The sequence below is a fragment of the Pseudophryne corroboree genome, chromosome 7, assembly GCF_028390025.1.
Source record: "Pseudophryne corroboree isolate aPseCor3 chromosome 7, aPseCor3.hap2, whole genome shotgun sequence".
NCBI lineage: Eukaryota > Metazoa > Chordata > Amphibia > Anura > Myobatrachidae > Pseudophryne > Pseudophryne corroboree.
Window position 1 is genome coordinate 395,418,461 of NC_086450.1, and position 25,902 is coordinate 395,444,362.

At 45.8% G+C, this 25,902-nt stretch overlaps 1 long non-coding RNA gene across 2 annotated transcripts in view; it reads left to right on the forward strand.

Annotated features, from left to right (window-relative positions):
* The window catches only part of LOC134943773 (uncharacterized), a 107,960-nt gene extending 82,603 nt beyond the window's left edge, over positions 1-25,357 (forward strand). The window contains exons 2-4 of one of the 2 annotated variants that reach the window (XR_010181744.1): positions 16,298-16,340; positions 23,859-24,072; positions 24,815-25,357. This is a non-coding gene — a long non-coding RNA (uncharacterized LOC134943773). Of the gene's footprint in view, positions 1-16,297; positions 16,341-23,858 lie in introns of both variants that reach the window. The other variant, XR_010181743.1, reaches the window with a different exon arrangement.
* The last annotated feature ends 545 nt before the right edge of the window (positions 25,358-25,902 follow it).

The window sequence follows — 25,902 nt, forward strand, 5'->3', positions numbered from 1 at the left end:
ACCTCAAAAACCATAATTTACACTCATTTTCAGTCTATTCTGAATACCTCACACCTCACAATATTATTTTTAGTCCTAAAATTTGCACCGAGGTCGCTGTGTGAGTAAGATAAGCGACCCTAGTGGCCGACACAAACACCGGGCCCATCTAGGAGTGGCACTGCAGTGTCACGCAGGATGTCCCTTCCAAAAAACCCTCCCCAAACAGCACATGACGCAAAGAAAAAAAGAGGCGCAATGAGGTAGCTGTGTGAGTAAGATTAGCGACCCTAGTGGCCGACACAAACACCGGGCCCATCTAGGAGTGGCACTGCAGTGTCACGCAGGATGGCCCTTCCAAAAAACCCTCCCCAAACAGCACATGACGCAAAGAAAAAAAGAGGCGCAATGAGGTAGCTGTGTGAGTAAGATTAGCGACCCTAGTGGCCGACACAAACACCGGGCCCATCTAGGAGTGGCACTGCAGTGTCACGCAGGATGTCCCTTCCAAAAAACCCTCCCCAAACAGCACATGACGCAAAGAAAAAAAGAGGCGCAATGAGGTAGCTGTGTGAGTAAGATTAGCGACCCTAGTGGCCGACACAAACACCGGGCCCATCTAGGAGTGGCACTGCAGTGTCACGCAGGATGTCCCTTCCAAAAAACCCTCCCCAAACAGCACATGACGCAAAGAAAAAAAGAGGCGCAATGAGGTAGCTGACTGTGTGAGTAAGATTAGCGACCCTAGTGGCCGACACAAACACCGGGCCCATTTAGGAGTGGCACTGCAGTGTCACGCAGGATGTCCCTTCCAAAAAACCCTCCCCAATCAGCACATGATGCAAAGAAAAAGAAAAGAAAAAAGAGGTGCAAGATGGAATTGTCCTTGGGCCCTCCCACCCACCCTTATGTTGTATAAACAAAACAGGACATGCACACTTTAACCAACCCATCATTTCAGTGACAGGGTCTGCCACACGACTGTGACTGATATGACGGGTTGGTTTGGACCCCCCCCAAAAAAGAAGCAATTAATCTCTCCTTGCACAAACTGGCTCTACAGAGGCAAGATGTCCACCTCATCATCACCCTCCGATATATCACCGTGTACATCCCCCTCCTCACAGATTATCAATTCGTCCCCACTGGAATCCACCATCTCAGCTCCCTGTGTACTTTGTGGAGGCAATTGCTGCTGGTCAATGTCTCCGCGGAGGAATTGATTATAATTCATTTTAATGAACATCATCTTCTCCACATTTTCTGGATGTAACCTCGTACGCCGATTGCTGACAAGGTGAGCGGCGGCACTAAACACTCTTTCGGAGTACACACTTGTGGGAGGGCAACTTAGGTAGAATAAAGCCAGTTTGTGCAAGGGCCTCCAAATTGCCTCTTTTTCCTGCCAGTATAAGTACGGACAGTGTGACGTGCCTACTTGGATGCGGTCACTCATATAATCCTCCACCATTCTATCAATGTTGAGAGAATCATATGCAGTGACAGTAGACGACATGTCCGTAATCGTTGTCAGGTCCTTCAGTCCGGACCAGATGTCAGCATCAGCAGTCGCTCCAGACTGCCCTGCATCACCGCCAGCGGGTAGGGCTCGGAATTCTGAGCCTTTTCCTCGCACCCCCAGTTGCGGGAGAATGTGAAGGAGGAGATGTTGACAGGTCGCGTTCCGCTTGACTTGACAATTTTGTCACCAGCAGGTCTTTCAACCCCAGCAGACTTGTGTCTGCCGGAAAGAGAGATCCAAGGTAGGCTTTAAATCTAGGATCGAGCACGGTGGCCAAAATGTAGTGCTCTGATTTCAACAGATTGACCACCCGTGAATCCTTGTTAAGCGAATTAAGGGCTCCATCCACAAGTCCCACATGCCTAGCGGAATCGCTCCGTGTTAGCTCCTCCTTCAATGTCTCCAGCTTATTCTGCAAAAGCCTGATGAGGGGAATGACCTGACTCAGGCTGGCAGTGTCTGAACTGACTTCACGTGTGGCAAGTTCAAAGGGCATCAGAACCTTGCACAACGTTGAAATCATTCTCCACTGCGCTTGAGACAGGTGCATTCCACCTACTATATCGTGCTCAATTGTATAGGCTTGAATGGCCTTTTGCTGCTCCTCCAACCTCTGAAGCATATAGAGGGTTGAATTCCACCTCGTTACCACTTCTTGCTTCAGATGATAGCAGGGCAGGTTCAGTAGTTTTTGGTGGTGCTCCAGTCTTCTGTACGTGGTGCCTGTACGCCGAAAGTGTCCCGCAATTCTTCTGGCCACCGACAGCATCTCTTGCACGCCCCTGTCGTTTTTTAAAAAATTCTGCACCACCAAATTCAAGGTATGTGCAAAACATGGGACGTGCTGGAATTTGCCCATATTTAATGCACACACAATATTGCTGGCGTTGTCCGATGCCACAAATCCACAGGAGAGTCCAATTGGGGTAAGCCATTCCGCGATGATCTTCCTCAGTTGCCGTAAGAGGTTTTCAGCTGTGTGCGTATTCTGGAAAGCGGTGATACAAAGCGTAGCCTGCCTAGGAAAGAGTTGGCGTTCGCGAGATGCTGCTACTGGTGCCGCCGCTGCTGTTCTTGCGGCGGGAGTCCATACATCTACCCAGTGGGCTGTCACAGTCATATAGTCCTGACCCTGCCCTGCTCCACTTGTCCACATGTCCGTGGTTAAGTGGACATTGGGTACAACTGCATTTTTTAGGACACTGGTGAGTCTTTTTCTGACGTCCGTGTACATTCTCGGTATCGCCTGCCTAGAGAAGTGGAACCTAGATGGTATTTGGTAACGGGGGCACACTGCCTCAATAAATTGTCTAGTTCCCTGTGAACTAACGGCGGATACCGGACGCACGTCTAACACCAACATAGTTGTCAAGGCCTCAGTTATCCGCTTTGCAGCAGGATGACTGCTGTGATATTTCATCTTCCTCGCAAAGGACTGTTAAACAGTCAATTGCTTACTGGAAGTAGTACAAGTGGGCTTACGACTTCCCCTCTGGGATGACCATCGACTCCCAGCAGCAACAACAGCAGCGCCAGCAGCAGTAGGCGTTACACGCAAGGATGCATCGGAGGAATCCCAGGCAGGAGAGGAATCGTCAGAATTGCCAGTGACATGGCCTGCAGGACTATTGGCATTCCTGGGGAAGGAGGAAATTGACACTGAGGGAGTTGGTGGGGTGGTTTGCGTGAGCTTGGTTACAAGAGGAAGGGATTTACTGGTCAGTGGACTGCTTCCGCTGTCACCCAAAGTTTTTGAACTTGTCACTGACTTATTATGAATGCGCTGCAGGTGACGTATAAGGGAGGATGTTCCGAGGTGGTTAACGTCCTTACCCCTACTTATTACAGCTTGACAAAGGGAACACACGGCTTGACACCTGTTGTCCGCATTTCTGGTGAAATACCTCCACACCGAAGAGCTGATTTTTTTGGTATTTTCACCTGGCATGTCAACGGCCATATTCCTCCCACGGACAACAGGTGTCTCCCCGGGTGCCTGACTTAAACAAACCACCTCACCATCAGAATCCTCCTGGTCAATTTCCTCCCCAGCGCCAGCAACACCCATATCCTCCTCATCCTGGTGTACTTCAACACTGACATCTTCAATCTGACTATCAGGAACTGGACTGCGGGTGCTCCTTCCAGCACTTGCAGGGGGCGTGCAAATGGTGGAAGGCGCATGCTCTTCACGTCCAGTGTTGGGAAGGTCAGGCATCGCAACCGACACAATTGGACTCTCCTTGTGGATTTGGGATTTCGAAGAATGCACAGTTCTTTGCTGTGCTGCTTTTGCCAGCTTGAGTCTTTTCATTTTTCTAGCGAGAGGCTGAGTGCTTCCATCCTCATGTGAAGCTGAACCACTAGCCATGAACATAGGCCAGGGCCTCAGCCGTTCCTTGCCACTCCGTGTCGTAAATGGCATATTGGCAAGTTTACGCTTCTCCTCCGACAATTTTATTTTAGGTTTTGGAGTCCTTTTTTTTCTGATATTTGGTGTTTTGGATTTGACATGCTCTGTACTATGACATTGGGCATCGGCCTTGGCAGACGACGTTGCTGGCATTTCATCGTCTCGGCCATGACTAGTGGCAGCAGCTTCAGCACGAGGTGGAAGTGGATCTTGATCTTTCCCTAATTTTGGAACCTCAACATTTTTGTTCTCCATATTTTAATAGGCACAACTAAAAGGCACCTCAGGTAAACAATGGAGATGGATACTAGTATACAATTATGGACTGCCTGCCGAGTGCAGACACAGAGGTAGCCACAGCCGTGAACTACCGTACTGTACTGTGTCTGCTGCTAATATAGACTGGTTGATAAAGAGATGTCTATGTAACTATGTATGTATAAAGAAGAAAGAAAAAAAAAACCACGGTTAGGTGGTATACAATTATGGACGGACTGCCTGCCGAGTGCAGACACAGAGGTAGCCACAGCCGTGAACTACCGTACTGTACTGTGTCTGCTGCTAATAATATAGACTGGTTGATAAAGAGATGTCGTAGTAGTATGTATGTATAAAGAAGAAAGAAAAAAAAACCACGGTTAGGTGGTATACAATTATGGACGGACTGCCTGCCGAGTGCAGACACAGAGGTAGCCACAGCCGTGAACTACCGTACTGTACTGTGTCTGCTGCTAATATAGACTGGTTGATAAAGAGATGTCTATGTAACTATGTATGTATAAAGAAGAAAGAAAAAAAAACCACAGTTAGGTGGTATACAATTATGGACGGACTGCCTGCCGAGTGCAGACACAGAGGTAGCCACAGCCGTGAACTACCGTACTGTACTGTGTCTGCTGCTAATATAGACTGGTTGATAAAGAGATGTCTATGTAACTATGTATGTATAAAGAAGAAAGAAAAAAAAACCACGGTTAGGTGGTATACAATTATGGACGGACTGCCTGCCGAGTGCAGACACAGAGGTAGCCACAGCCGTGAACTACCGTACTGTACTGTGTCTGCTGCTAATATAGACTGGTTGATAAAGAGATGTCTATGTAACTATGTATGTATAAAGAAGAAAGAAAAAAAAACCACGGTTAGGTGGTATACAATTATGGACGGACTGCCTGCCGAGTGCAGACACAGAGGTAGCCACAGCCGTGAACTACCGTACTGTACTGTGTCTGCTGCTAATATAGACTGGTTGATAAAGAGATGTCTATGTAACTATGTATGTATAAAGAAGAAAGAAAAAAAAAACACGGTTAGGTGGTATACAATTATGGACGGACTGCCTGCCGAGTGCAGACACAGAGGTAGCCACAGCCGTGAACTACCGTACTGTACTGTGTCTGCTGCTAATATAGACTGGTTGATAAAGAGATGTCGTAGTAGTATGTATGTATAAAGAAGAAAAAAAAACCACGGTTAGGTGGTATACAATTATGGACGGACTGCCTGCCGAGTGCAGACACAGAGGTAGCCACAGCCGTGAACTACCGTACTGTGTCTGCTGCGACTGGATGATAAATGATATAAAAAATATATATATATCACTACTGCAGCCGGACAGGTATATATTATATATTATATAATGACGGACCTGCTGGACACTGTCTGTCAGCAGAATGAGTTTTATTTTTATAGAATAAAAAAAACAACAACACACAAGTGAAGTCACACGACGAGTGTTTAACTTTTTCAGGCAATCACAATATAAGTATACTACTAACTATACTGGTGGTCAGTGTGGTCAGGTCACTGGTCAGTCACACTGGCAGTGGCACTCCTGCAGCAAAAGTGTGCACTGTTTAATTATAATATAATATTATGTACTCCTGGCTCCTGCTATAACCTATAACTGGCACTGCAGTGCTCCCCAGTCTCCCCCACAATTATAAGCTGTGTGAGCTGAGCAGTCAGACAGATATATAATATATATAGATGATGCAGCACACTGGGCAGAGCCTGAGCAGTGCACACAGATATGGTATGTGACTGAGTCACTGTGTGTATCGCTTTTTTCAGGCAGAGAACGGATATATTAAATAAACTGCACTGTCTGGTGGTCACTCACTATATAATATTATGTACTCCTGGCTCCTGCTATAACCTATAACTGGCACTGCAGTGCTCCCCAGTCTCCCCCACAATTATAAGCTGTGTGAGCTGAGCAGTCAGACAGATATATAATATATATAGATGATGCAGCACACTGGGCTGAGCCTGAGCAGTGCACACAGATATGGTATGTGACTGAGTCACTGTGTGTATCGCTTTTTTCAGGCAGAGAACGGATATATTAAATAAACTGCACTGTCTGGTGGTCACTCACTAGTAAACTCTCTGCACTCTCTACACTTCTACAGTACTCCTCCTAGTCCTAAGCTCCAGTAAATCTCTCTCTCTTATAATCTAAATGGAGAGGACGCCAGCCACGTCCTCTCCCTATCAATCTCAATGCACGTGTGAAAATGGCGGCGACGCGCGGCTCCTTATATAGAATCCGAGTCTCGCGAGAATCCGACAGCGTCATGATGACGTTCGGGCGCGCTCGGGTTAACCGAGCAAGGCGGGAGGATCCGAGTCTGCTCGGACCCGTGAAAAAAACCATGAAGTTCGGGCGGGTTCGGATTCAGAGAAACCGAACCCGCTCATCTCTACTTTTAATGCGGCATTCTCACCTAGTCATGTCCACAGAATTGCAGGCTATGCAGAGCTGGCCAAACGCCTTAATATACTTGTATCCAGACTTATCATATGCACCATGTATAGGTGACGAGTATCAAACTTAGCCGCGGCAGTCCAGCCACAGAGATACATATAACTCTTCATATATGTAGGTGAATATACAGTATGCATTTTGTTCAGTGCAAGCAATTAGGGCGCAATTAAGGCTGACTTGTGTTCTGTTGGTTTATTCTTGCACCCAGAATAAGCAGAGTAGTTATAAATAATGATCATCTTATTGTGCCTTGGAGTGTGGAAATTAATTATGTATTTATTTATTATTAACTGTTTCATATATAGCGCAGCAAATTTCGTTGTGCTTTACAATTGGAAACGTCAATGATAAAACAAAACTGGGTAATAACAAAACAGTCATAGAGGTAGGAAGGTAGCAAGCTTAGTTGTCCACTGGACTGCAAAGGGTCTAGGTGGGCTGCATGATATAACATCACAGCAATGATAAAACAGGGTCAGAAGGAAGGGAAAGTGAAAAAAGAGAAAATATGTAGAGGATTTGTGTGGACTGTACAGTGGGGATACAATTGGAAAGCCTATGAAGGTTGAGTGAGCTGTTCTGGAATTTGATACGCTTGCCTGAAGAGGTGAGTTTTCAGGGAATGCTTGAAGGTTTGGAGACTAGAGGAGAGTCTTATTGTGCGTGGTAGGGCATTCCACAGAGTAGGTGCAGTCGGAAGAAAATACTGCAATCGTGTATGGTAGCGAGTAATGAGTGTGGATGAGAGACATAGATCTTGTGAAGAGCGAAGAGGTCGGGTTGGGAGATATTTTGAGATAAGCAAAGAGATGTACATTGGTGTAGTTTGGTTAATAGCCTTGTGTGTGAGTAAAAGTGTTTTATATTGAATACGGTAGAATACAGGTAACCAATGTAGGGACTGACAGAGTGGATCTGCAGCCGATAAACATCTAGTGAGGAAGATTAGCCTCACAGGATTCAGAATGGATTGTAGTGGTGATGTACCTCTCCCAATTAATTCATTTTCAAACAATAAAGAAATATTCAATGGGGTGTGGTATATTATGTCAACATTTAGAATGTCAACACCAGAATGCCGACAGCCAAAACATTGATGTGGGCATTAGGTAGGCATGTGACATGTTGATATACAGAAATGCTGACATGTTCATTATGTCGGCATTGAGCATGTGTTACGGTTGTCAGTAACCAGACGACCAAAGTTACCTGTATGGAGAGAGACATGGGCAAGGTGATTCTAAAGTAAGAAATGGTGACTTTATTGTCACAAAAGAACCTGGACACAAGTAATAAACACTCAGAGTCTTAAGCAGGAGAGACGGCTGAACGCCGATGATGCAGCTGATAGTCACTCAGAGTTCAAAGCAGGAGAGAAGGCTGAACGCCGATGATGCGGCTGAACGCCGGTGATTATAAATGAAATGTATAGTGACTATTGAGTTGTGCAAGGTAGCCAGTATAATAGTTAGTAATCAAACAGTGTGGCAGTTCTGCCGAAATTGCAGCTAGTGAGACGATTTAGGAGTTTGCAGAAGGTGCGGAGATTGCACCGATGTTGCGGCTAATGAGCCAATATTGTAGTCTGTTAGTTGAAGGTGCAGCGATTGCACCAATGTTGTGGCTAGTGAGCCAATATTGTCGTTTGTTTGCTGAAGGTGCGACGATTGCGCCGCTGTTGTGGCTAGTGAGCCAAAATTGTAGTTTATTAGCTGAAGGTGCAGCGATTGTACCAATGTTGCAGCTAGTAAGCCGATATTGTAGTTTGTTTGCTGAAGTTGCGACTGGAGGCTGGAAATGCAGGATCCATACGACTGCCAGGCAGATCTGGAAGATGCAGGTACACAATCTGGAGGAAACGAGGTGGAGCTCACTGCAGGTGAAGTATAAGGTTTCACCAAAAAAAGGTGGCACTCCAGCAGAGCTGACTACTGGAAGAAATAAGCAATAATCTCATTGGAACTTTCAGGCCAAAAATCCTCTGGAAAGTCTGACCTTAGAGACAGTATAACCAGCACTGAGTACAGGGCTGGCAGTAACTTAAAGAAGCCAGGGTCCAATCAGACAGCTCCTGGAGAGTAATTCTAAATCAAAGGCATGTGTGTACCTGCTCTGTAGACAGACAACTAATTACTTAGTGAACACATGATGTGAACACACAGGGAGGCAGGAAAGACCAGCTAAGCTGTAGGAACACAGAACTATGGGGCAGATTTATTAACCTGGAGAAGGCATAAGGAAGTGATAAACCAGTGATAAGTGCAAAGTGATAAACGCATAAGCCAATCAGCTCCAATATGTAAATTAACAGTTAGGAGCTGATTGGCTGGTGCGTTTATCACCTTGCACTTATCACTGCTTTATCACTTCCAATGTTTGAAACCATAACCCGTGGCAACAAATAACCTGGACCTGCCAACAAAATGATCCTTTACCTGCAGATCCTAACAGCATGCTGACAGTCAGAATGTTTACATAACATTTATTTCTATGTTAGCCTAACCCTGACCCTAAATCTAGCACTAAAATGTACTGTCGACATTGTGACTGTTGACATGCATAATTTCAACATTAAGAACATGTTGGCGTAACATGCACCATGGGTCGGATGTAATGACACCCGATTTCGGCGACCGTGCAGGATGCAGGCCAAACTTGGATGTTTTAATCAAAGGGTAATCAGGTACAAGGCATGGTTTTGCCTTGTAAATGACTGCCCCTTTAAAAAAAAAGTCTGAGTTCATGCGGCATTCTGCGTGGCCGCTGAACTCGGGTGTCATTACATCCAGCTCCATACCTCCCAGTTGTCCCAATTTTTCAGCACTGTCCCAACTGTGTGTGGTATTTCCCGTGAGGCCATGCCCCCTCGATTAGAGGCTATGCCAACCCTAGCAAGACCATGAACCATGCACAAGAGTTCCGATCAGTCATCTGAGGATGTTGGGAGGTCATTGTCAGCATTATGACTGTTGACATTCAAAACATGTCAGCATTCTGGTGTTGACAATCTGATTTCATACCATGTTCACTTATGCAGCCACTTATATGTATTAGGGAATACTAATTTGGAAAGTAAAAGCCACTTTGTTTTCGCTTCATACTGTATAACTAATAAGAGTGCTATCATTTAGGGAAATGGTTTGCAAACTTTTGTTGTATCGTGGCGCCCTAGAGTATCAGCATTTTTTTTAAAGTACCCCTAGGATAAAAGTTTTTATTGATAAATGTGGAAAAAATATTACATTAAGTAATTTGTGCTTACCTGTCATCCTTAAGGCCCATGCAAACGGGCCGATGCGGCAAACCGCTCAGCACACATCTCTCCCGCCGCTCAGCACAGCGCAATCTGTGCTGAGCGTGCAGGGGGAGACGGGGGGGCCGCTCACTTCACCCAGCGGGTGAAGTGAGCGAACCGCTAGATTGGCCAATCTAGCACCAGCGATAGCAATGCGCGGGGCTGCGCATCGCTATCGCTGTAGGGGGTACACACGGAGCGATAATGCTCAAATTCTAAGCAATCTAGTCAGATTGCTTAGAATATCGCTCCGTGAGTACCCCCCTTTAGGGTCAGGTATGTGGTGGTGTACAGTTGTGCTTCTGATTGTCCACATGTGTTATGATTGACAGCCACCAGCACTGGTTTTGCCTATCACTTTCACAATAAATAATTTGATTTGGTTCTGGACCACCAACCTGAGGCACCCCTGCAAGAGCCTTGCTGCACCCCAGGGTGCCTAGGTACACAGTTTGTGACTCACTGATCTAGGGAAATACATGCAAAATGTGTTAGATTGCAAAACGAGATCCAACCACAAAAATTACGGGGGGGCGCAGAAAATGTGAACGCCTCTACCTGTCAATCGGGCAGAGGCGTTCGCGGGTGGGGGGGCGGCAACACTCCATTGCAGGGGCGTAGCTTCTAAACAGGGGGCGGCGAATGGTGCATGGTGGGGCATGAGCAGGGCAGCTGCATGATGTCACACACAGCCACCATGGCCAGAAAGATGGCTGCACCAGCAGGAGGCAACACTAATTTCTGCAATCAAGCAGAAATTGCGGTGCGATCACAATTTCTGATTGTTCAAGGGGGGGAGAGGGGGGGGCGTTAGTCAGCATGCATTCACAAGGATTGCAAATTCTGCTATTTACCAGAATTTGCAATCCTTACTGAATTGGGCCTCGTGTGTTAACACAATAAGGCTTCAAGTTACAGAACTACACTTGGCTCAAGCCACTAAATTGAGGGACTACAGCAAGCGCCTTGCTCGGACAGCCTTTAATGCAGAGCACCAGGGTCGGACTGGCCCACAGGGGTACAGGGGAAACCACCGGTGGGCCCCACTGCCTGAGTGCCCACTCCTTCCTCTAGGGATCAGGTACCAGACTGTGCACTTGTATTATACATGGTAGATATGTTGCATTACACTACACAAGGCTATTGTGCATTTCAAGCCTCTGTGGAGGCTGGCCACACCCCCTTTGTAGGCTGGTCACACCCCTAAGTATGAACCCCTATCACTGCATTCCTCCAATGGGCCCTTCATACTCCAGTCCGACACTGCAGAGCACAATTGCATCTGCTATTATATAGTACTTACTGCTTCTCTGGGGAGACGCTGCATACTAAGTATAAATAGATATAGCAATCAAATACAAAACGATGGTAAAACAAACTGTCAAGATCCATAATATTATCTTTTATACCCGTCTTTTCCTTTCATCTGTGCTGGCGCTATCTGTAGTGAAGGGTGGCAGTTGCCACATAGTATTATTAATAGTCTACTTGCCTTTTCCTGCTGAATTAATTGCCTTGATACATCTTTAAAAAAAGTTAGAGCCCAGAACACATCAAAGATGTAACCAGGAATGGCTTGAAAGGAAACCTATGTCCTTTTATGATGTATTTTCAGTATTCAGCTTGGGAACTATGTATCCAAGCAATGATGTATCCAGAAGCTTGTTCTATGGCACACAAAGCAGGTCATTAAGACAAGTGCTGAGACGGGTGATCATGTACAGCTGGCCTGACTGGGATTTAGAGTCACAGTGTAAATCAAAAAGGAATTCAGCTATATTCTAGAAGAGGCAATTGGCACATACTGTATTAGGGCATGCTAAATGTAAAATTATATAAGAAACTCTATAAAATACCACTTAACTAAAGGTATTCATCATTGCACAGATGAACAAATATACAGTAGTAGGTGGGAATTTAATTCCGGGTGAAGGGTGAGGCCTTTTTACGCTGGCAATGGCACCCCAACTCATACCCTTCGCCCGGCCAAATGGCTGTGCGAGATCGGGCAGCCATACAGTGCTGCTATTGATAAACTGATTCAGTAAGGGAAATGGTTTCGCCTGCAATTGAATTCCCCACCATGAAGAGCAATCAATAGGCCCTGCAAGCATAGGCGTCACTCGCCTTAACCACCCCCGATGCAGCAGCAGCAGCAAAAGGGTCGTGGCTTCATGGGCGGGGGCATGACTTCACTGGTGGGGGTGCGGCTAAGCGTCCCGACCCCGTTTTCGTCACTCCGGGATCCGGGAGATGCCCCCAGAGACTGGCGTACCTGCAGTGCTGGCTTCTACAGAGTGACAGGAGCCAGGTTGCTGCACATAATGTCACAGGGCAGCACCCGGCTCCGGTCACTGAGCAGGAGCTGGCACATTGGTGTCACCCCTCAGTGGGTGACACCCGGGTGCGGCCCACACCCCCGTTGTGATGCCACTGCCTGCAAAGTGTCATGGCTTTAAGCTGGTCAACCCATTGCATGGTTCTCTCAGGAGTAGCCAAGGTGAAGTAGAGCTTACACATTTCATGGATGCAATGCCCGATTCCTCAGACTTGGTTATGCCAGTATCTATATTTCAATCCAAATATGATGTACAGTATCAGTATTCATGTTGAAAAACAATTAAAATAATTGAAAACTAATTAGGCAATCTTGGAGAGTTTCTCATACATAAATAAACAGCTTTGCACAGAATACATTTACTGTTGTTACCAAGGTAATGTTAATTACAACCACTAAAAGAATGTTAACTAGAAGATCATGTTTAGGGATCATTCAGACAAGCTTAACTCAGAGCTCCCTCACGCTGTATTCCATATCATCTCTATACTTCCAGGCTCAGCTGTTAACGTGTTATGCCAGCATAACCCACGGGTGCATACCCTCCAACATTTTACACATAAAAATTGGTACAAATTAGAAAGGGGGCGTGGTCGCGGGTAAAGGGGCGTGGTCATGTCCCTTTTTTCTATACTTTCAATGAAAGTTTGGAGAGCCAAAAATCGGTACAGACCTTAAAAAAAGGTACTGTACCTGCTAAAAAGGTACAGTTGGAGGGTATGTGGGTCAGCTTCTCATGGCGAAAAATATGCTTTCAGGAATATCTGTTACCTTCCAACATCCAGCAACAATGATCCTGGTGCTGCATGACTTTTTTAGCGCAATTCTGAGAGAACAGCTTCCTGTCAAAACCCTTAAGGCAGGCATGTCAAACTCAAAATCATAACTGGGCCAAACAAATCGAGGTCTAAGTCTTGTGTGGGCCGCAAGAAGAAAAAAAAGGCTAATATGCAATTTTGAAAGGTTTACTAGAAAAATCAACAATAAAGTATAATCAAAGAGATGTGAAGTATCGGGAAGAAAACAACTTTAATAGTGTGAGCTAGGAGCTGGTATTCCCCCTCATATATCACTGTGCTGTGCCCTCTCCTCTATTAATAATACCACATATCAGTGTGAGCTGGGAGCTGTGTTATTTCCCCTCATATCACTGTACGGTCCCCTCTCCCCTATATAATAATAATACCACATATCTGTGTGAGCTGGGAGCTGTGTTATTCCATCTCATATATCACTGTGCAGTCCCCTCTCCTCTATAACAGTATTAATAATACCACATATCAGTGTGAGCTGGGAGCTGTGTTATTTCCCCTCATATCACTGTACGGTCCCCTCTCCCCTATATAATAATAATACCACATATCTGTGTGAGCTGGGAGCTGTGTTATTCCCCCTCATATATCACTGTGCAGTCCCCTCTCCTCTATAACAGTATTAATAATACCACATATCAGTGTGAGCTGGGAGCTGTGTTATTTCCCCTCATATCACTGTACGGTCCCCTCTCCCCTATATAATAATAATACCACATATCTGTGTGAGCTGGGAGCTGTGTTATTCCCCCTCATATATCACTGTGCAGTCCCCTCTCCTCTATAACAGTATTAATAATACCACATATCAGTGTGAGCTGGGAGCTGTGTTATTTCCCCTCATATCACTGTACGGTCCCCTCTCCCCTATATAATAATAATACCACATAGTGTGAGTTGGGAGCTGTGTTATTCCCCCTCATATAGCACTGTGCTGTCTCCTCTCCTCTATAATACATATAAGTGTGAGCTAGTAAAATGTGTGACTTTCAGCACCCTCTATCCCTCCAGTTCAGCCACATGTATCCCCTCTTCAGGGTCGGACTGAAGCGGGGATACATGTGTCTTGGTGTCCTCTGGTCTGTTGTCGGAATCCTGCCTGCCCTCCAGTTCTGTGAGCCTGTGTCTGCGGCTTTGGGGGTTCTTGTCTGTCCGCCTGTATTCACACCGGTTTCGTGAGTAGCTGCTTTGCGGCATCTTACGGCCTTGGCCGTAGCTTCTTGTTATATTTGCTTTGGATTTTCTGCAGAGGGTTCTGCGTATGCTGTCCTCGCCGGTACACCACAGCAGGCTCGGACTGGCCCACAGGGGTACAGGGGAAACCACCGGTAGGCCCCACTGCCTGGGGGGCCCTCCTCCTCTAGGGATTAGGTTCTAGACTGTGCACTTGAATTATATATTATACATATGTTACCTTATACTGCACAGGATTATGATGTATTCTCTACAGTACATTGCTGTCATTAATCTGGCACATTATCATACATGCACTAGCATTAATTATTATATAAATTATCAAGGAGTCCAGACCAGGTACTCTATAATGGTTAGCCAAACCTCTGTGGTGGCTGGCCACACCCCATTTGGAGGCTGGCCACACCTCTAATCATGGGCCCCTAACACTGCATACCCCCGGTGGGCCCTTCATGCTTCAGTCCGACACTGCACCACAGTATTGTGTCGGCGTATGGACAGCATTGCCTTTGTTGTTATTTGTCTTGGCGGCTGAGCCGCACATACTTTTGTTAGAGTTCTGGAGTTGCCCCTAACTCTGTTTCAGGTTTTAGTTAGAGGTTCCCCTTGTTATCGCCCCGTCTCAGTTTACGCCTTGTCTCCAACTAAGACCAAGGGGGCATCGGAGTTGGGCAGACTTAATCCACCCTTCAAACGTGGCTGCTGTGGGCCCAAGCAAACATAGTCTCACAGGCGTAGACTGACCAGGAGGGTGAGACAACGGAGTCAGGGCTTCTTAGGGGTAACTGCTGAACTCCGTTCCCACTCCAGCATTACGTTCCTGTACTTGGGGCTCATCTGCCCAGTTTGAGGAGTACCAAGTACAGTGAACGTAACAATATGTTACCTTATACTGCACAGGACTATGATGTATTCTCGACAGTGCATTGCCAATATTTATCTGGTACATTATCATGCAAGCAGTAGCAGTATTTATATATTTGTCATGCACTCACTAATGGTTAGGCAATCCAATGTAGCAGCTGACCACTCCCCCTCTGGAGACTGACCCCACCCCTAAACATGGGCCCATCCCACTGCATTCCCCGGTGGGCCCTTCATGCCCCAGTCCGACACTGCCCCTCTTGCTCCGTTAAGTCCCCTCCAGCCTCCAACCCCTGTGCCAGCTCTCTCCAATGTACCATCTACGTTGAGATACATTTTTCTATCCAGATTTCAGAAGAATCTTCCTGCAAGTAGGGCAGCTGGGTACACACACCTACAGGGTGTGAGGACTTCAGTGAAGCGGCGGGGGGCAGAGCTCTGCAAAGGCAGCTGGGCATGTGCAGCAGCTCCCACCGTGGACATTTCCCCATCTCTATCACTACCTTCTTGTGCATGTCAGAACAGTAAATGCTGCTAGATCGGAGCTAAGCTTCGATCATGGCAGACAGGCTAACAGTGACTCATCGGGCGGTGACGGGCCACATTCCATTGTTTTTACGAAAAGTAAACTTGGGCCGCAAAAGTATGTGTTGTGGGCCACATGCGGCCTGCAGGCCACAAGTTTGACATGTTTGCCTTAAGGTAAAGCAGAGACACAATGGTTAAGGAGGTATCTAATACCCAGTGCTGTAACTAGGTGTGTGCTGAGTGTGCCTTGCACACAGCGCACTTGCGGTGGGGGCGCATTGTGCGCTGTGTGTCCCGATTGGCCGCCCTGGCAGATGCTGAGCTGTTCAACAGTGCAGGCACCGTGGTGCACGGCTGTCTTTTTATTATTCTCCCAGGTGGCTGTAACCCTTAGTTGCTCCCTATTTATGCAATACCGAGGTTACGATTTCCATATGACCGAGTGCCTCCACCCAAGCAGTCTTTATACCAACCTGGGCTTGCTTGGGAAAGCTGTGGCCAGTAGGGTTATATATACTGATTCACAGGTAGGTTGGGATTTAAATGTTTTGGTTTACCTTGTTTTCCTCTTGTGTTTTTCAGATTCGGATGTTTAGATGACTGAGCGACTTTGTCCACTTCAACGGTAAGTATTTATTATTATGACATTTATACGTACATAGGTCATGGTAATAACAGAATGAACACTCCCTTACCTTATATACACTGCATAGCCTAGATTCATAGATTTATTGCAAGTCCATACACCACATCATGTTATACTATTGTAATACCCTGTTGTTTTAGTAAGGTAATTTGAGAAGTTAATGACAATTTTAATGTAACTAAAATGTATTGTAATAAATTCATTAAAAGGTTATGTTACCCTCACAGAGGGCAAAAGACTTGCGAAGCAGTTTTATAACCCTCATGGAGGGTAAATGGGACAGGCAGAACAGTTGGCGGCCCAGGAGTTGGACGGGCTCGCGACCCCAAGAACTGCTTAATCACCACTGAAGGGGAGCTCTGGTCCCCTATAAGCCTAGAAAAAGCCGGCGCGTGCAGAGAGAAAACGGCGGGACTGATCCGGGCACTAACCTCGGAGCTTATTTAAGGGAAGCACAGGAGGACCGTTAGGTTATCTGAGGTAACCCCGGGACACGGAGGAGCTGCCACGGAGCGGGCTGATGCACTAATCGGACGGGATCTGAGTGAGAGAAAAAGGAGCTCCGACCGCTGAGCGAAGCGGAGGAGGATATACGGACTTACTAGACGCTGGCTCCGGTGACTCAGGGCGGCATCGTGAGGCTCCGGTTTTCGGTGACTCGGCCGGAGAAGGCGGTCCGTGAGGTGAGAGTGGCAGCAGAAAGGGAGGTCAGATAGGAAGAGACTTAGCCGCAGCTACGCCTTCTGGGTGGCAGCGTCAACCTGACAACCAACCCGACCAGAGCAGCAGGGAGGCAGGATCAGTGAGAGAGGAAGGGGCTACCGACACCCCATATAAGGCAAGGGGTTGCTCCTAAGAATCTGTTAATGAGACGGCTTCAGGCTGAAGGGGAATTAGAAGGAATACCCCAATAGGAAATGCTATAAAAGGGCTTTCCTAAAAGCAAGGGCTTTACACTGAAGGGACTATGTTCCAGTGCTATACGTCAGGTTCCTATAAGTGAGCAACATAAAGTGACATTTAAGGTATAGTTATACTGCAATTGACTGTCAGTACTGGATCCTACACTCCCATCCTAAATAGCATTCAGTCAGCAAAGATTAATACTTTATCCATACACTGAGAAACACTTACCAATGACTCAGGGTCAGCACAGAGATTAGTAACCAGATGCAGAATCTCTCCGGTCAGATTTTCCTATTATCTACTCCCAGAAACTTCTCTCACCAGTGGTGACCAACTAAAATAAATAAAAGTTTATTTTACATTTCTTCTCGAGTTTCATCTATGGAGGAGTCAGAGTGTTAAATGGAGTCAGACAAAGTACAGATATTAGGAGAAAGTTACAAGCCAATTAATCTGGACTACGTTTCAGTTGACATGCTTGTCTTATTTATTTGTTGGCACTCATTCATTTCTAATTAGAGAGGGAGAAATTACAGAAGTTACGAGTGAGAGAGATTGTGACGGAGGATTGCAAAACTCGGATTGGGATTAGTCCTACAAGAAACAAGAAATTGTTGCTAATTGCGTCTCCTTCTTCAAAGCATAATCAACAAGAGACTTCATGTGCACCAACGTTATGGCCATTAGGTACTACACAGTATAGATATTTAAGAGACCAGTCATATGCGGTGATTTAGACTCAAGACTACAGTTTATACAGCTGGAACCACTGTGAGGTTTTGTTGATTACAATATTGCTGGTATTTAAGTTGCTTACCATAGTTGTATTTATAAGGATTATTAAATGTTGATATTTGTGTTGTCAATAATCCAAATATTCTTCTTGATTAGGATGGAGTTCTGCGGAGATCGACTGTTGCTGTAAAATAAAAAAAACTTAATTTTATTTCCTTTACGCAATGATATTGTGATGCAAACTCTGAACTACTTAATTGTAATATTTCTAAGTCTTGTGGTAAGCAATACTGAAGGGTATATTTACACGCTGTTGTCATAAAATAAACCGAAAAATATGTTTTAATCCCGTACTTCTATTAGCTGTATATTTATGAACATCATCTCCTTGCTAAAATAAGAGAGAGCATACTTAAGAGGTACAAAGGTGAGAGTAATAGCATATATTTACCAAATACACTTCTTTAGGAACGTACACTGTAATCAGAACGACTATAACATAGAAATTTGTGGCGTCCACGAACAGGATAGAATGTTGCAATCACCGGAACATCAGACTCCGGCATCAACATCCACCCGCAGGAGATTGCCCGCGTCACCTGGTCAATCTCCGGCAGGTCAGAACCAAGGGATAGCATCACCTATTACGATGCCATATTACTTTGGCGCTTCATGGCTTCCTACCTACTCTGGAGACGTGCGTAACCCAGGAACCAGTCAGCTTAAGGAGTTTAGGAATAAGATGCGTTCCATGTTCAGGTTGTACCCGCTGAGCGAGGTACAGAAAGTGGAGATCGTATTGGGACAGTTAAAAGGTTCTGCGCTGCGTGAGTCAGAGGCATGGATGGAAGAAGAGAAGGAGACCGCGGAAGGCATCTTGGAAAAATTGGGGTGCATCTTCGCCCTAAAAACAATTTCCAATTTAAAAAGTCGACTATACTCTAGAAAACAAAGAGGCGGCGAAACTCTACGGGACTTTGCATTGGGATTGCAGGAAGCCATGAGGGCAGTTCAAGCCTTGGACCCACGCGAAGTACAGCAGGCTGATGAGACATTAATTAATCTCTTCATCGAAGGGGCTCAAGGGGAAGCCATTCAGGCCCAAATGAGAATGGTGCGGCGTCAACAGCCAAAGTGCTCCTTTTCTGAGTTCAAAGAAGAAATTCTTCAAATTCTTGGACTAAATTCCTGTGAGGATTCTGAGTATGAGGTGTCAGCTGAGTCAGACGAAGGGGTAAAGGAAATAAGATCTCACACCAAAACTGAGGTTGCATTGCTTAAGGCAGTCACTCAACAGGCACAAGCTCCATCTAGTCAGGATCCAATTGGGACCCTAAACTCTAAAATGACGGAACTTACCTTGCACCTAGCTAGGATGGATCAGAAACTCGAGGAGTTGAGTCAAGGCCAAAACATCGGACGACGTCGGGAATGGCGGCAAGATAGGGGTGCCAGGAATCGTTCTCGATGGGATACACCAAGGGGAACAGGCAGACGTTCCACCGACCAATTTGACGCTCAGGGACAGCCTATATGCAGGGGTTGTAGGCAAAGTGGCCACATTGAGAGAAATTGCCCCAATGAAGCTTTAAACGAGGAGACCCCGAGGCAGGGGACCGACCCTCGGGAGGAAATGTACCGATAGGTCCGACATCGCAGAAGTGGTGGCCAAGGTATGTCGGTGAGTGTCCTCACCTGAACATTCAGATCAATGGTGTGGAGATGGCTGCTCTCCTGGATACAGGATCTCAAGTTTCGACCATTCGGCTTCATGAATTCCTCCAACATTGGGAGGAGCAAACCATAGTCACCCCACCAACTACCTGGTTACATCTAATAGCCAGTAACGGACAACCTATCACATACCGTGGCTACTGGGAAGCCGACATGAAAGTGGGTCGAGCAAACTTAACCAGACAGGGATGTTTAGTGACGACGGTTCCAAATGACTTTCTGCCCCCAGTCATTCTCGGGATGAATGTCCTCAGAAACTGTCCCGACGAATTAGTCGAAGCCCTGCGCATGGAAATGAAGACAGCCGCCCCGCGGGAACGGAGGACACTTCAACAGACTGTTCGGCTACTGGAGGGCCAGATGAAATTCGCAAATGACAGGGGGGAGGTTGGAAAGGCACGAATTGCCGACCGACGGCCTGTAATGTTAATGTCCAACTCGGAACACGTAGTTTGGTGCAAAGCTCGGATTGGCCCTGGCGGACAAGGCTATGATGCCCTCAGAGAATCTTGTGACTCAGACGGTCAGCAGCCATTTGAAGTAGTCAGGACATTGGCGAGAGTAGAGCAAGGTCGAGTACCTGTTCGCATCTTGAATCCTCAAAACTACCCTATACGACTCTTTCGACACTGCATGGTAGCAAGGGTGTCCCAAGTCAATTTCCAAGATGTATTGGAGGAAAGCATACCATCGGCGCATCAAGGAGCCACGACCAAAAACTTCTCTGCCGCCGAAAGTGAGGATTTTTGGTGGAATGAAATCCAGATAGGTGACTTGAACACCCCCGAGGAGCAGCAAGAAGGGGTGCTACAACTGGTACGAAAGAATTCAGTGGCTTTTAGTCAGAACCCCTCCGACTTTGGAATGGCTGAAGGGGTGTATCATGCTATTCACACAGGAAGTAATCCACCCATCAAGGAGAGACACCGACCCCTACCACCCGCCATGTATCAACCCGTGCGAAAAATGATTTCAGATATGAGTGCCGCAGGTGTCATCAGTGAGAGTTACAGTCCATGGGCAGCTCCTTTAGTTATCGTCAAGAAGAAGGATGGAAGTCTCCGGTTTTGCGTGGATTATCGCAAACTGAATACTGTGACCCATAAAGATGCCTATCCGTTACCAAGAATAGAGGAGTCATTGACGGCCTTGAAGACAGCGGCCTACTTTTCTACTCTAGACCTCACTAGCGGATATTGGCAAATCCCGATGGCACCGGAGGACCGGGAAAAAACTGCCTTCACCACGCCAATGGGATTATTTGAATTTAATAGAATGCCCTTCGGACTTTGCAATGCGCCGGATACCTTCCAACGTGTGATGGAGCACTGTCTGGGACATCATAACTTTGAAATGGTCCTGCTGTACCTGGATGACGTTATCATCTTTTCAAAGAGTTATGAAGAGCATCTCAAACATCTAGAGGAGGTGTTCAAGGAACTCATCAAATCAGGGTTGAAGCTTAAGCCAGCAAAATGTCATCTACTCAAACCAGAGGTCCAATATTTGGGACATATAGTCAGCGCTGAGGGTGTCAAGCCAGACCCAGGGAAGATATGTGTCATACAAGAGTGGCCTATCCCAAAGACAGTGAAGGATGTCCGGAGCTTTCTGGGTTTTGTGGGTTATTACAGGCGGTTCGTACAAGGTTTTGCTAAACTGGCAGCTCCGCTACAGGAATTACTGCGTGGCAAGTCTGGACAGGAAAGGAGGAGTTCATCGTTAATTACCTGGGGTGAAGATCAGCAACGTGCCTTTGAACTGCTTAAGACATCTATGGTCACTGCTCCTCTACTCGCCTATCCAGATTATGAAAAACCTTTCCAAGTTTATACAGATGCAAGTCACCGGGGGTCAGGAGCTGTGCTATCACAGATGCAGGATGGCCGTGAAAGGGTAATAGCATATGCCAGTAGAGGCCTTCGCAAAACAGAGCGCAACAACGAGAATTACAGTACGTTTAAGTTAGAGTTACTTGCTCTCGTATGGGCCATCACCGAAAAGTTCAAGAACTATCTGGCTGCTTCTCCCGTCATTATTATGACCGACAATAATCCGTTGGCTCACCTGTCCAATGCACAGTTGGGAGCACTCGAGCAACATTGGGTATCTCGCCTGGCCAACTTTCAATACACAGTCGACTACCGGAGCGGAAAGATGAATGGGAATGCCGATGCCTTATCCCGCCTACCCATTGCCGACCTTCCTGTAGTGGAGAAAGACGACATGGAGGAGGTAGAGACCCCGGTGTTCCATCTCGGGGATAAAGTATGGGTTGTGACGTCGGATCCAGTCTCTGCTGATGCCCCTGCGCAATCCAAAAGTCCTCATCTGGTTTTATCTGCAGGGGAATGGACAAAAATTCAACGAGAGAGCCCAGTTTTGAATGAACTGATGAGTCTTATTCAGCAGAAGCGCTCCCTGAACAAAATACAGCGAGCCAAAGCTGATCCAGAATTAATTACATTATTAAGACATCGAGATCGCATCCGGGTAAAGCAAGGGCTGATAATACGTAGCAGCCTTGACCCCAACACACATCAAACTATTACGCAAGTAGTAGTTCCAAAACGTCAGGCTACTCTTCTGCTCGAGGCCTATCACGATAGGTCTGGACATTTTGGTACCCAGAAAACCGAGACAATATTGCGAAAAAGGTACTTCTGGATCGGGATGAGGGAAGATATTGAGAAATGGTGCCGTGACTGTGTACCTTGCAATATCAAAAGGCATCCGGACAACAGTCAAAAAGACCTTCTGCATTCTATTAAAAGCCGGCGTCCCCTGGAGATCGTCGCCCTAGATCATGTGAAATTTGAATCCAGCAACACTGGGTATCAGTATGCGTTAACCATGACGGATCATTACAGCAAGTTCCTTATTGTCGTTCCAACAAGAGACTTAACTGCAAGAACCATGGCCGAGCTCTTTTTAAAACATTTTGTAAGACCCTATGGGTACCCTGACCGAATACTGACCGATCAGGACCCAGCCTTCAAATCACAGCTGTTCAATGAACTGTGTACTCTATACGGCTGTCTAAAAGTAAGGACAACAGCCTATCACCCACAGGGGAATGGGTTATGTGAAAGAGCAAATCGAACCATCATTGGAATGCTCCGAAGTCTATCTGCAGAGAAGCGTACTCAATGGCCTACTCTTCTCCCTGAACTTACCTACTTATATAATAACACCGAACACTGTTCTACTGGGTTCACACCCTGCTACCTAATGTTCGGCAGGCAGGGCAAGCTGACTCGAGATTTGGAATTGAACCCCGTTGTGATCGACCCTGTAGATCCCCGAGTTGATTGGGTACGGGAACACCAGCAGCGAAATGAAACAGCCAGACGTATTGTGGAACAAAGGATGGAGGCAGCTCACCAACGGCAGGAGAGAGCTTATAACGCCAATACTCGGCCTCTTCCTTTACATGAAGGAGACAAGGTTTGGTTGAAAAAGAACCATCGCTCTAGCAAACTTGATGCCATGTGGGAAAACGTTCCATACGTCGTGGTTAGTGTTCCAGCCGGTAATATCTACACCTATCGAATTCGTTGTGGTCAAAAAGGACCAGTCAGAGTTGTATCCAGAGATCAACTAAAACCCTGCACAATGGAAGTCACGAGGGTGAAAGAAGACGTGGTTTTGACAGCCGAAACGCCAACCCCAGGGAATATTCCACTACATGACCCCATAGAGCTCCTGTTGTTCATGGGCGGCACCGGTCCGCAGAGCTCAGTAAGAAGTATGGCCCCAGAAACCAGGGTAGAGAAATTGCTTGAAGGCAATGACTTCTTCTTGTGTTGAGGATGGTCATGTCAAGAATGGGGTACCTACCCCAGCAAATAGAAGGTCGAAACGAAGTACTAAAGGTATAATACCTCTAAGGTATCGTGATTAAGATACTTTGGGATATACTGGTAATTACTGTGCTTGTAAAGGTATACATGAATTGATCCGAGTACAAATTATAGGATGCGTGTGGACACGCATAGTTCCAGAGGGGAAACGTGTAATACCCTGTTGTTTTAGTAAGGTAATTTGAGAAGTTAATGACAATTTTAATGTAACTAAAATGTATTGTAATAAATTCATTAAAAGGTTATGTTACCCTCACAGGTTATGCTGAGGTAACCCCGGGACGCGGAGGAGCTGCCACGGAGTGGGCTGATGCACTAATCGGACGGGATCTGAGTGAGAGAAAAAGGAGCCCTGACCGCTGAGCGAAGCGGAGGAGGATACACGGACTTACTAGACGCTGGCTCCGGTGACTCAGGGCGGCATTGTGAGGCTCCGGTTTTCGGTGACTCGGCCGGAGAAGGCGGTCCATGAGGTAAGAGTGGCAGCAGAAAGGGAGGACAGATAGGAAGAGACTTAGCCCCAGCTACGCCTTCTGGGTGGCAGCATCAACCTGACAACCAACCCGACCAGAGCAGCAGGGAGGCAGGATCAGTGAGAGAGGAAGGGGCTACCGACACCCCATATAAGACAAGGGGTTGCTCCTAAGAATCTGTTAATGAGACGGCTTCAGGCTGAAGGGGAATTAGAAGGAATACCCCAATAGGAAATGCTATAAAAGGGCTTTCCTAATAGCAAGGGCTTTACACTGAAGGGACTATGTTCCAGTGCTATACGTCAGGTTCCTATAAGTGAGCAACATAAAGTGACATTTAAGGTATAGTTATACTGCAATTGACTGTCAGTTCTGGATCCTACACTCCCATCCTAAATAGAATTCAGTCAGCAAAGATTAATACTTTATCCATACACTGAGAAACACTTACCAATGACTCAGGGTCAGCACAGAGATTAGTAACCAGATGCAGAATCTCTCCGGTCAGATTTTCCTATTATCTACTCCCAGAAACTTCTCTCACCAGTGGTGACCAACTAAAATAAATAAAAGTTTATTTTACATTTCTTCTCGAGTTTCATCTATGGAGGAGTCAGAGTGTTAAATGGAGTCAGACAAAGTACAGCTATTAGGAGAAAGTTACAAGCCAATTAATCTGGACTACGTTTCAGTTGACATGCTTGTCTTATTTATTTGTTGGCACTCATTCATTTCTAATTAGAGAGGGAGAAATTACAGAAGTTACGAGTGAGAGAGATTGTGACGGAGGATTGCAAAACTCGGATTGGGAATAGTCTTACAAGAAACAAGAAATTGTTGCTAATTGCGTCTCCTTCTTCAATGCCTAATCAACAAGAGACTTCATGTGCACCAACGTTATGGCCATTAGGTACTACACAGTATAGATATTTAAGAGACCAGTCATATGGGGTGATTTAGACTCAAGACTACAGTATATACAGCTGGAACCACTGTGAGGTTTTGTTGATTACAATATTGCTATTTATAAGGATTATTAAATGTTGATATTTGTGTTGTCACTAATCCAAATATTCTTCCTGATTAGGATGGAGTTCTGCGGAGATCGACTGTTGCTGTAAAATAAAAAAAAACTTAATTTTATTTCCTTTACGCAATGATATTGTGATGCAAACTCTGAACTACTTAATTGTAATATTTCTAAGTCTTGTGGTAAGCAATACTGAAGGGTATATTTACACGCTGTTGTCATAAAATAAACCGAAAAATATGTTTTAATCCCGTACTTCTATTAGCTGTATATTTATGAACATCATCTCCTTGCTAAAATAAGAGAGAGCATACTTAAGAGGTACAAAGGTGAGAGTAATAGCATATATTTACCAAATACACTTCTTTAGGAACGTACACTGTAATCAGAACGAGTATAACACTATGAACAAGTATTATACTATACATAAATTGTTACCTTGCATGCAATACCATAACACTTATTAGTAATGGGTTTATATGATAAGTTATAAATGTAGCTACAATAACCTTATGTGTCCCACTGCAGTCTACCTTTAACTTGTAAGGTATACCATTTGGTTAGCGTTGGTGCACAGTTGGGGCCCAATATACTTTAGTTACTCCCGTAGTACTCGTTATATTAGGATGAATGAATACCGAATAGTGTTCCAACCCAAGAAGGGTATATATATAGTTACCTCCTCTGTTTTACACAATCCAAAGTCGTCGGATGTTCGGTGCGATATATCCAATGGTAACTGCTCGAGCAGACGTCTGATGCTTTTGGGTACTTCGATGATAAATCAGATGAGCAGGGTG